At 48.3% G+C, this 12,316-nt stretch overlaps 1 pseudogene; it reads left to right on the top strand.

Annotated features, from left to right (window-relative positions):
- The first annotated feature begins 498 nt into the window (after positions 1-498).
- LOC107544517 (V-type proton ATPase subunit D pseudogene) lies at positions 499-3,358 on the top strand (annotated as a pseudogene).
- Positions 3,359-12,316: the final 8,958 nt, after the last annotated feature.

Here is a 12,316-nt window from a genome sequence, read left to right on the forward strand (position 1 = left end):
GCCTGCATGGGACCCGTGCCATCCTTTGCTTTATGGCATTACTGGAGAATTCGTAAAAGAAGCAGGCTTTCTTCTCAGCAGAGTTGCATGCTTTGCAGTGACACAATAATAAAGGGAAGCTTGGGTAGAGCAGACTGTCTGCAATTTTTCCTGTACCCACGAGTTAAACTTTTGACACCAGAGTCACTCTGCCATGTGAACCGCTGAACCCAAGTTGGGGTTGGCGAGATAAGGTCAGCAGCAGATCAAGCAAAGCCCCCTGTCTTAGCCCAGCGAGGTGGTGAGCCCCTTAGCACCTTGTCAAACACTAAATTTAATCCCAGTTTTATTTTCAAAACACTTTTTAAAAATACACTAAACATTAAGCAATAGGAGGAAAGGTCCTTTTAAAATGATTTATTATGTGTTAACAGCTAAAGAAAACCTAAACAGTGTCACCATAAAGACGCATGATCACGTTTTTAATTAAGAGCCACAACTTTTAATGGAAAGCATAATATGCCCATTCATGTCAGGGTGCCCGCCAAGGCTGGGGAATCCAGCCGTCAGACTCCCGAGAGTTACGGCTTTCGATTCACACCTCAAAAGTCCTCTGTTAAAGAAAATAACAATAAAGTAAGATCCTTTCAAAACTTGAGTTTGGGAATTTCGACCCAGAGAAAGGATACATTTTGTTTCATTACAGGGACATTTGTTACAGTTTTGTGCCCACAATAGCGCACTCAGTGCTCTGAGTAACCCAAACACCATTTAAGTTTAACACGCAACCAGGTCATTCTAAACGTATCCTGTGCACGTGTGTGACCCGGGGAGCCCCTGGCTGTGCTCTGGGGAGGCCGTGCCCTCTGAGAAACAAACTGTTACTGTCTCTTTCTCCCCCTGTCCCCCTAAATGCCTTTCCTCCTCTAGCCCTTTCCTTTAAGGCTAAATCTCATGATCTAGGAGAACCGAGCGGTGTGTTCCCGCAAGGAAGTATTAATGGTATCGGTCGGCGTGTACTGGCTGCTTCCCCTGTGTCAGGCTGGGGAAAGCGATGGACTGCAGTTGTAAGAACCCAGCGAGAACTAACGGACAGACGGCATTGCCAAGTTCAAGGAAGGGAAGGCCTGCTCTGAGGCTGAAAATAGAGGGGGGTGCCATCTAGATCTTTAAGGACACTCAGAGTTTCCGAAAACAGAGGGGAGGTGAAAGAGAAAAGTGGGTTGTATAAGTCAATGGTCGCCTAACTTGGTTCTTCGTGCCACTGTTAGATGGAAGAAGGGTTTCACGATCTGAGCAGTTCTCACTAAACGCTTTCTTGCTAGATGTTAAAATATAGCGCAGGATTTTGCAGATGTAGCTTGACAGGAACCAACCAGATAGGTGAGCCAGCCGCAAAGGAGAGCTCGGCAGGTAGTTGACTAGCGTGCATCCCAATGGCTTAGCCTCCCTCCGGAGAGACGCGGAGCTGCGGACGTGTGCGGCAACCGCTTCTCGTTTTTGAATGGAGCGCCCCAAAGTGGTGAACCCCTTCAGTTAGGTGATACCACCTTCAAGATTTTACTATATCCACATGCCACCTGGACACCCCAGGTGCCAAATTCCTGCCTGGAAACTCTACTATCATATGTCAATATCATTCTTAAAACATATTACCATTTAAAAATACAAAAACAAAAAAAAACCTTCGATGTATTTTTAAGGAGAACTTCATATTGATACTCTAATTTGAAATGTAGAAGCATTTAATCAAAAGTGAAAAAATAGCCCAAAACAGTACATGTGATAAAAAACAAAATAATGCTCTCAAGTTTAAAAATTAAATTAAAAATAATATTAAAATAATACTAGAACTGAGAAACCTTGATAATTAAAAACAAAACAAAAACCCTGAAAAGAAGCACTTCCTCAGTCGAGCATGGGTTAAATCCCTGCCCTGTGTTTCCAGAAGACACAGTTGGCTGGCTAACGTCAGGACAGAAGCAGCCTTTCCTCCGTTCCCTCGGGCATTGTCCTAGAGACAAGGCACACTGGACGGCCCGCCCGCCCTCGTGCCTATTCTGCAGCACTCGCTCTTGGGGAGTGGGCTCCAGGATCTTCCCTGGGCCACTTTCCCCAGCAGATGCCACCATCCCAGGGGGAGAGGCTGAGGGAAGCCTGCTGGATATGGGGAAAGGATGGCGATGGCCTTCATTCTATCAATACTTGCAGAAATATTGCGGCAGAAAGTTAAGGTTCAGATGGTTTAAAGGATCGGTGAGCATGTGGTCACAGCGTATGTTCTGCATAAAGCAGATTGCCAGGGCTTTGTCTACCTAAACCTGATCCTGAAGCCTCGATAGACAACCGGCTGACCAGCAGGTAGAGGAAGGCTGGGTCTGTGGCAGCCACACCTGCCTGGCCAGGGGCCCGAGCCACGCAGGCATCATCAGAACGTGGGGCAAAGACTGAACTGAAATCGTTCCCTGGCGAGTCGCACAGACCATCAGGAAGGCTCAACTAAAAGGAGCCCTGACAGATAGAAACCTACTGAAGAAAAAAAAATCTGACGCCTAAACTCCTCTTTAATTTTGACAGACCCTAAAGAAGATTGTAGAGCCTGCTGTTTGAAGTAGCAACCCGGGAAGGCAGAGAGTAGCCCTCTAACAATCAGCCGGGACGTGATGAATGACTGACAGCTTCCCTACTTCCAATCTAGGGCCAACCAGAGGAAGTCAGACGTGCACCCCTGACCAGCCCCACGGGACGCCCCACTTCTTGTCAGCCCACCTGCAGCTGCCCCAGGACAACGGCCTCCATCAGGGCACAGCTGAGCCTCCTCACTAGCTGAGGCCAGGTCCACGGCAAGGACTTCAGCACCACAGTTCTCCTAAACGTAAATAAAGCCCAAGTGAGGACTCGGTCCGAGGAAGACAGGGCAGCGAGTGTTACTCGGTCAGTATTTGAACATTAGCATGAAGGAGCTGGCCATCGGGAACTGACTGGCTTAGCCAGGGGTGGGGAGCAATTGGCTAGAGAGCAATTATGCCCGAGCAGGGGAACTTCTGGTAGACGAGCCTCACTGGGACTCCTTCCTTACTTTGGATGAAGCTATTAGGATACCCAACCGGTGTGGGAATGCCATTGCACATCTCACCATTGCTGGGACCGAACACGCCCTTACTTATATCAGAGCTGGGTGACAGAGAGTAAGGTGAGTTTTATAGGTTTAAAATATACAGGAGACGAAAAAGATTTCCAAGGAAAAATCTGAGAAGGACGTGGAGCCACGGAGGGCAGCTGGAGCGGTGAGGAGACTGCCAGTCTCCTGGCTGGAGAGACAGGGCAGGGTCTTCTGTTCGAATACTCTCTCCTGCTCCAGCTCTCTCAGGAGCCCTAACGTGGCACCACTTTGGTTCCCAGTGTGTAGGTTTGGTCTGTGTGGCTGTTTGTTTTTCAACCTAAGAGTTTCACTAGTTGTAAAGTTTCCCTGGATGTCCGTTTATGGGATTACCTCTGCAGAATCCTAATTCAGCAACCATTTACCACAGGTGAGGCTTAGGGAATCTGCCCAGGAATGTGCAGAATTTATTCTCCCAAAGGGTCACCCTGCTCCACTTACGCCTGTGTTACAAGTGATCAATTACCAAACATTAGGAGATTCTCCTTCGGAAACATCAGTGGTCTTGGGCAAACACGTGGATGCCGACTTCTGCTGCAGCGCCCTCCATTCCTGCATGCCCGCAGGGCCTGGCGCCGCTGAGATGGCTGCAGCCACCCCGTGCTACGTGGTACTTCCTTCCTCAAGCCTTAGGAAAGCCTTCACTCATTTTTCTTTGCACGACAGCTCTTTGTCCTGTCTGTCATGGGAGCAGTTTTGCCAATTTAAATATGACTATAGTATAAACAGTAAAATTATTAAAAAATGAAAAAAAAAAAATTAATAGAATCCTGCACTTCAAGTGCAACTTATATTGCCTTTGGTTTAAACATTAAAATTAATGCATAGCAATTCACACTAAAATAGTCTCTTAGGTCATTATTTGTTTGTGTACAACATTTGGGGAAAACACTGAAAACTGAGTCCAAGAAGAGACTCTTCCAGTTATCCTCACCCCCAAAACCCCACCTATTCTTCCCACTACCTGGCCCAACTGCTGCTTCTTGGGACACCCCAGACTTTCTTCACCGAGCAGCACAACCACCCATTTGGCCCCAGGTTAACTGCATCCAGTTCTGCACATCTCGGAATCCAACAGTCCTCAGGAAACATCTCTGCCGTGTCAATACTGCCCTAATGTTTGTGCCTGAAATGTTCTCCCTGCTCCTCCCTGCAGGCAGCCGCAGAGTCTGAACACCAGACAGAAACTGGCTTGAAAGTAAAAATGATACCAGGCACTAAACGGGTCCGAGGCCGCCTGTCACTACTTGAGCCAAATTAAGCAGAGACAGGGTCGAATCGTATATGAGCGTTTATTCCAATAATGGCGACAATATGGGGAGAGCAGCGGTTCTTCCTGAAAATTCTGCTCTGCCTTTTCTCTGCAGCCTGGCTGATTGTCTAGGGAAGAGGCAAGGTGGCTACATGCAGCTGTGGGCGTAACAAGGAAAGGGGAGGGGAGGCTCTGCAGCCTGGCCTCCAGGAGCTCCAAGTCCCCTGACAAGGTAACTAATCTTCTATGATCTTACAAACGGCTCGGCCTGTTCTGGGGACCAAGGAATGGTCAGCATTCCTGAGGCAAACTCCCGAAGGGGGTCAGGGTCCAGGCACAGCAACCAAATCAAAGCGTGTCCTGTCCTTGGTCTGTTCTCAAAATGGATTTCTTTTCTGAGTAAAGGACCCATCTGGGCTCTGAGGCATCTTATCTTTTACAGCCCTGTTTCATCCTGCAGTTTCCCAGGGTCTGTAAGAAAACTTCTTACCTATAGTTAGTAAGGTGACTATTCATTAAACAACTGTGGTTCCGTTCTTATTACGTGCCCGTCTTCTATCAAAAAGAGTAGGAACAGGGGTATTTGAGCATGATAAGAATAAAATATCTGTTTGGCTAGTTTCATCCCTGACCAAACCTGCCATAATGCCCTTCCCCATTCAACCACATTAGGTGTTTTAAATCTCCATCGGGTTAAACAAAGTTTGGGCAACTGTACAGGCTCATGCCTCGGTTCCCCTGGTCTGGTGACCTGAAGGACTGAGGGGCTTAATGAAGGCCTCCGTGCAGCTGCAGTGAAAGGGCTCCCGCAGGAAACAGGGCGGTGGGGGTGAGTGTGCTCATTCCGGGGGATGCCCAGCTCACACCGGCCGCCCTGGCACCATCTGCCGGCTGTCGTGTTTGAGCTTGCTGGAGTGAGTCTTTGAGGGCTCGGCACTGGCTGCCTTCCCGCGTCCTCCCTATACCCAAATGTGCACCACACCTGGGACTGACACCCCATGTGTTGCCCCATCTCCCGTCTTTGGAGAAGCAAGTTCTCTGCACCCACAGTGCCCTCAGTGGTCTGGAATTCTCCAGCATTGCCTTTCAACGTGTTCTCACACATCTGGAAGAAACTTAGGTAGTTTGTCTCATCCAATACTGTGTTTTTAAACCAACTTAAGCACTAAACAAATATATGCCAGTTACTCTTCTGGCTGCTGGGATATCAACCGCAAACAGCCCCTGCTGCCCATCATCCGAGAGGAAGCCTGGATCTTTAGGTTCTTCACTTGTGTACACGTCTAAATTACAAAATGCTATAAGAACACAAAAGCCAGAGAAGTCGCCTGTGCCTCAGGGCCCACTCCACATCTAGTCTGTCCCTCCCACAGAGGCTGAGGATCACAGGGCCCTGGCTTCAGGGCTCGCAGACCAGGACAAGAACACATTCCCCGAGAGGACCCACCCGTGATGAAGCCAAACATTATGAGTAGAATTAAGGAAGGAACAGAAAGCGGCAACCTGAAGCTGAAGGGCTGCGATGTGGAGAGGGGCCGCAGAGAGGCTGGCGTGGTGGGTCACGTGCGAACAGAGCCGAGAGCGCAGCTGGGGGCAGGGGAGAGGGACAGAGTGAGGAGGAGGCAGAGGTCACACTTCCCTCCGCATCTGCTAAGAGAGGAGGGAAGACAAGAGGGAGAGAAAGGAAAGAAAGTCGGAGAAAGTGGCCGTCTCAGCCCTGGTGGCCATCCGCTCCTTGCTCATAAATCCTGGCCATCACTACCTTAGGCGCCCGTGGATTTATTTAGGATACGTATCACCTTTCCTTTCAGTAGTTTGTATCCAAAGAAACACGGTCTAAGCGTTCAGATAAGTGATGTTTGAACTGGATGTACAAGCTGAGAGGCAGTTTGACAGGCAGGGAAATTAGTAGAACATTCAGCCTAAGAAACATTTTGGGTACAAACACAGTCTAAAGAAGTTCCTGCCCCCGAGCGGTTTGCAAAGCATGACGTTCGGTCCTGGGAGGGGGCCGTCGTGGTCGTGGAGGCCGCTCATGGTGTTTTCTACAGCTCGCCTTCCTCTCTCTCGGCCCTGCTGGTCCCCGAAGACGGGCTGCACTAGGGTAGACTCCAGGTTTCATGACTGTTCAGCCAGCTCTCAGAGCCCGGAGCCGAGCTGCCCCAAGTCTAGACAGAACCTTGTGCAGATGTTCCCAGCTGCCCACCCGTGGATGAAGGATTAAACACAATGCGGCCCATCCACACAGCAGGATATTATTCAGCCTTACCAAGGAATGAAATTATGATACATGCTCCAACATGGATGAACCTCGAAAACATTACGCTGAATGAGAGAAGCCAAACCCAAAAAGCCCCTTATTCTACGGCTCCATTTATATGAAACGTGCCGATAGGCAAGTCAACAGAGGCAGAGAGCTGCGGGGATCAGTGGCTGTGGGGACAGGGTGGGAAGGAGGGGTGACTGCTAGGAGTCCGGGTTTCCCTGTGGAACGTGGGACCCAGTTCTGAAACTAGCCAGGGCGGCGGCTTCAGGACATTGTGAGTGTCCTCAATGCGCTGCATGGTACGCTTTGAGGGGTTCAAATGATAAAAACGTGTATTATATGCATTTTACAAAAAAAATTTAAATACAAAAAAACCCAAAAATCTGGCTAACGGGAGAACTAGGACTAACTGGATGAGCGGAGAAGCCCTCTGGGGCCAGCAGACAGTGACCATGAGTGAAAGGGGCCTGGCCTGCTGGGCAGCTGGACCCACGCATTTGCTTGAGGGCCACATCATCTGGTGGAAGAAGGCGGGCTTCAAACGAGTCAGACTGAGGTTCAAACTTCCTCTCGGCCGCTCCTGGGTATTTGATCTATGATAAGATATACGAGCTGTTCTTGCCTCAGTTTTCTCATAGGGAAGCAGAGCTCTCAGCGCCACCTGCAGCAACCAGGCCAGGAAGCCAACTCCAGCTCTGCACGAGCCAGCCCAGGCAGGCAGCCTCCTGTCTCAGCAACCGGGCAGGCGGGCAGTGGCCCTCTACAATCAGCTGGGACTTGATGAATGACGCACAGCTTCACTGATTTCTGTCCCTACTTCCAATCTAGGACCAACTAGAGGAAGTCAAACGTGCACCCCTGACCAGTCACATAGGACACCCCACTTATCCTCAGCCTACCTACAGCTGCCCTGGGACAAGGGTCTCCATCTGGGCACAAAGGGCTTCCCTCTGTCCCACTGTAAAGCTCTCCAGCTCTTCTGCCTGCCTTAGAGTCTCAGCCAAAACACAGTGCAGGTGGCCGACTCCTTGGCAAGAGGGAGCTCTGAAGGAATGGCCTGGCTTGTTGTGACATGACTGGTCTTCAGCACAGTCTGTGTCACAGAGACCTGATATGAGCCCGAGACCTCTGAAGACCATGGGCATCCTCGCGGGGACCTCTCACCGCTCTGAGTCAGGTTAGATTCTCCGCAGGCCTCTCCTCCCTTCAAAACTTAGAGGCCGACTTCCAGATCTAGGTCTGTGGGCCTTCCTCAGATTCCTCTGAAAGAAAAACAGAGACATTCAGAAAGCATTTGATTGGAGCAATTAAAAGAACAGGAGGGGAAATCACCAGCCTCGGCAAATTTCCAGACAACGTAGAAGGTCTGCGAGCGTATTGACAGTGAAACAGGCGGCTTCAGGCAGCTGCGCAGAGGGTTAGAGAGGAGAGAGGACGGCAGGGGCCAGGGCCTGTGAAAGTCGCTGCGGGACAGAGGGCTCTCTGAAGGTCTGTGTTCCTCGCAGATCTGTTGGCACAGGGTCCCCCATCCCGCGTGCAGAGCTCAGGCCTTATCCCCAGGCCAAAAAAAAAAAAGTCCTGAGCACCTCTTTTTCTAAAGAAACCGAAAGCACTTGTTAGAAATAAGTATAGTTGAAAGTGTCTTTAGAAAATTTATTTGTAAGATTTCTTTAAGCACCCCAAATTCCCCTCGCTCTCCTGGGCAGGCAGAGAGGAAGGGTGATTTGTGGGTGCTAGAATTGCAAATTTCCTCAAGAGGGGACTGAATTCTAAACAACCCATCTACATTTTAGGAAATTAACTTTACGCCGGTTAGTCTATTATCCCCAGTCTGGGCCTACGCTGTTTCTACTTTAAGTTCAGCCAAGTCCAAGCACATCTAACACAATTTGGGGGCCTGGGGCTAGGCGTAGATTGTTCGTGAATTCTGAGGAAGGTCCCAGGGAGAGCTGAGTGGAAGGGAAAAGCATCAGGTGACAGTGCAACTCCATCACAAGGACTTCCTGGCAGAGGAGAGAAGTCATTGTGAGCTGCCTTTGATGGCCAGTGCTCCAAATGCATGCCTGGTTTTCAGACAGAAGCTGAAATCTGCAAGCTCGGTTTTCACTGAACGGTCCCCAGCACCCTGGTGGAGGAAGCTCTGTCTTACCACCCAGCTAATTAAGGGGCAGGGGTGCATAGAGGGAGAGGGGCAGTGTCCCCCTGCAGCTGGCTGGGCCCCGCGCAGCCCTGGTGAGGCGGTGGCTGCAGGATCCAGGGGACCCACAAGGGAGCATCAAGCTGAGGAAGCAGCAAGAGGGCAGGCGGAGGGGAAGTCCAGTGGGTGCCTCTCTCTGCCTGCGGACACCCTCCCTGTGCCTGGGCCAGCCTCGTAGACTCACATACCCTACACATCCGAAGGAACTGAGCGCTGCGGGTGGGGCGGCCCAGCACACAGAGGTTAGGAATTAAACTAATAACAACAATCAACATTATATGTAAAGGACTGAGAAGAAGAAAAAGAAAAACCTGCCTAAGCCATACCTGACAGTACCCTTATTTCCAACAAAATTATCTATAATCAAATTCTTATGCAAAAAAGGGATTTTAAAGGCCTCAGAGAATTTGGTTCTTCTTGAAGAAAGTAATTTCTTTGTTAAGAAATGACTTGTCCAGCCTGGCGGGCGTGGCTCAGTGGTTGAGCGTTGACCTGGGATCCAGGCGATAGGGGTTCGATTCCCGGTCAGGGCACATGCCCGGGTTGCAGGCTATCTGATCAATGACTCTCTCATCATTGATGTTTCTATCTCTTTCTCTCCCTCTCCTTTCCTCTCTCTGAAATCAATAAAGATATACTTAAAAAAAATTTTTTTTTAAATGACTTTTCCAGATTTAAATCCATAAACTAGATGAATATGTTCCAGATAAAAGAAAAGTATATGTAGGTTTGCAACATAAATATTTGCTGTTTGTTTGTTAACAATAAATGATCTTTAGTCATTCTTTGCCTCCCTCCTCACCTCTGTCATGATCTCCTCGGGTTGGCATTGAGGTGTCAAGGGTCTGGGCCATGCTGCAGGATGCAAATCCCACTTCTGCAAAGTTAACCTGGAAGCTGCTGATTCTTCTTGTTGTCAATGCCTCCCTTGTAAAATGGAAGTAGAAATACTACCTGCATCAAGCAGTTGCTAAGAGGAATAAAAGTTAATACGAGCACAGCACTCAAAACAGAGCCTGCCGCACAGTGAAAAGTCACTAAATATTATGAAAATCATCAGCATCATAGAAAGTCAGAGCTTATAGGTACATTGGGGACAATGCAGTGCCCACTCTGCTTTTATTTTGTTGTTTTGTTACCAGCTGAGGAACCTACATTTCAGAGAACTGTCTGAGCCAGAGCCTGAACTTCAAATCAAGTTTACTTCACGCTTAACTGAGAATCTCTTTGACACAAAGTATCTTCATAAAACAGAAAGCAAGAGTTGCTTTTTCTTTGGCTACTTTAAAGACTGTCTTGAAGCAATCCTTGACAACATGGTTTAAAATGTTATTCTCTTAAGAAGCAGGAGGCAAGCAAAGCTCTTCCCCAGGTCTATGGCACTGTGGGGCACTGTCTCAGAAGCCAGGATGCCAAGGAGGAGTTACTTTGGGTGGGCATGTTATCGGGGAAGTTGAGGTACCCTTTCCCCTCGGAGTGCTTAGAGTGGAGTCCTTACAATATCTCAAGAAAAATAATTTTCTGAGACACACGGGAGTCTGAGTGATTTTTATTTGCATGGAATTACATGCCTGGGTTTCCAAAAGCCCATTGCCCTTAATCCAGTCCTGCAAGATGTGCAGCTGAGGAGTCAGCAGAGCTAGAAGCAAAGCCAGTGTCCAGAATTTCTGTTCCATGTTGCAGCCAGGTTCAGCTCAGCATCAGGCTAGCTGCAGTCCATTAGACCATTGTATGCGGGGTTCACATGGCCGTGGGCCATGTGGGCAAATGCAGGAAGCAGGAATGAGACAGCCCCACAAGCCAGGAGTCAAGCACAACACACCAAGAGCCAAGAGAGTGAACTTCTTTGTTTAGGGGACTAAATATCCCAAATGTCATGCCCTTGCAGTGTTCCCAGGTGTGACTGACAGGCAAGTACCTTCCCCACATCACCCCAACTTTACTGGGTATACATCTATCTTGCCTTTGCCCGGTCTCCTGGAGAGTGTGAAATTGCATCTTCCAGGTGAAGCTGCTCAAATGACATGCCTGTAATGTCTGTCCTTCCCTTTGCTCCTTTCCTGTTATTAATCAATAACTAGGTTAATTACTACTTTATCAGGTAGGCTGGGTGTCCCTACAAGTAAAGTCTAATCTGAATCATCCCTGAAGGGCTGCCCACCCATTAACTCCTCTTGGCTTCCACAGAGCCTGAGAGAGATCTTTTCTGAGAAATGACACTTTTTCCTGCAGGCCCTGATTAAAACACTGAACCACCTACCCAACACGACACGCCTCAGCCGGAAGCTAATCGAACTCTTGTAATTTATTTCAAAATAATTCATGTAAGTGCCTAAGTTGCACATTTACTCTTTTCAAAAATTAGAGGAAACATACCCTGCTTTCACTTGCCGGCACGCTGATGTGCTTTTTCCAGCTGGAGAAAAGGAGAGGTGTTACAGCTGGTGGAACAAGCTCTACTTTATTTACTGATTTCCCCAGCTTTACTGAGGTATAATTGACGAATGGAAGGCAGAACAGGAGCGTGTCTCACATTTGACAGTTACCTTTTATACAGGTGGCAGTAGAAAAGATGCCTCAACTGGGTTATAGTTCCTGGTCAATATCCAGGATTTTAGAAGTTTAGCTTGAGTTCATTTTTCCTGGATAGATCATCTTACTTTGCTTCATGAAAATCAATAAAATAATTCAGAAGGGTCGGGACCTGAATTCTAAACTCTTTCGGGAAGGTATTGGCTCCCCTGAGAAAATAAAATAATTTTCCTTCTTGACAATGTTAGAATCTTGCCTCTAGGATTATTCTGAGGATTCTAATTAATGTTTGCAAAGTGCTTGACATAGTAGGTGTTCCATGTATTAAGTTAATTAAATGAGGAGTCCTGTTAGACCGCTGTGGCTGTCATACTTCAGGGGATGCCCAACCCAAACCTAAGCCTGCTAATGCACCCAGGCTGAGAAACCGAAACCCAGACACAACCAATCACAGACAGACAGCCGGGATTTAATCCACAGCCAAACAATTTCCTTGCTTTGCTTCCGAAATTTCTCTATACAAAGTCTTTCCCCTGGTTCCTGTCAGCAGGGCACGCCAAACCACTTCTGGTTTGGTAGAGCTCAGTGTGAACGGGTTTTTAAAAGCTCAAAAAAAACTCTTAATTTTTTTTTATTTCTCACTTGAGGACATGTTCATTGATTTTTAGAATAAGAGGGTGAGGGGGGGAGAGAGAGAGAAACAGAGAGAGAGAAAGAGAGAGAAACATCTATGTTATGAAAGAAGCATCCATTGGTTGCCTCCTGCACGTGTCTCGGCCCCGGTGGGGATCGAACCCCAGGTATTTCGGTGCATGGGATCATGCTCCAACCAACTGAGCCACACCAGCCAAGCCCTAAAGTTTTTAATAAAGCTCAGTTTATCTTTTAACATACAAGTAGTCCCCTCATATCTGTGGGGATATGTTCGAA

The sequence above is a fragment of the Miniopterus natalensis genome, chromosome 17, assembly GCF_054644295.1.
Source record: "Miniopterus natalensis isolate mMinNat1 chromosome 17, mMinNat1.hap1, whole genome shotgun sequence".
Taxonomy (NCBI): domain Eukaryota; kingdom Metazoa; phylum Chordata; class Mammalia; order Chiroptera; family Miniopteridae; genus Miniopterus; species Miniopterus natalensis.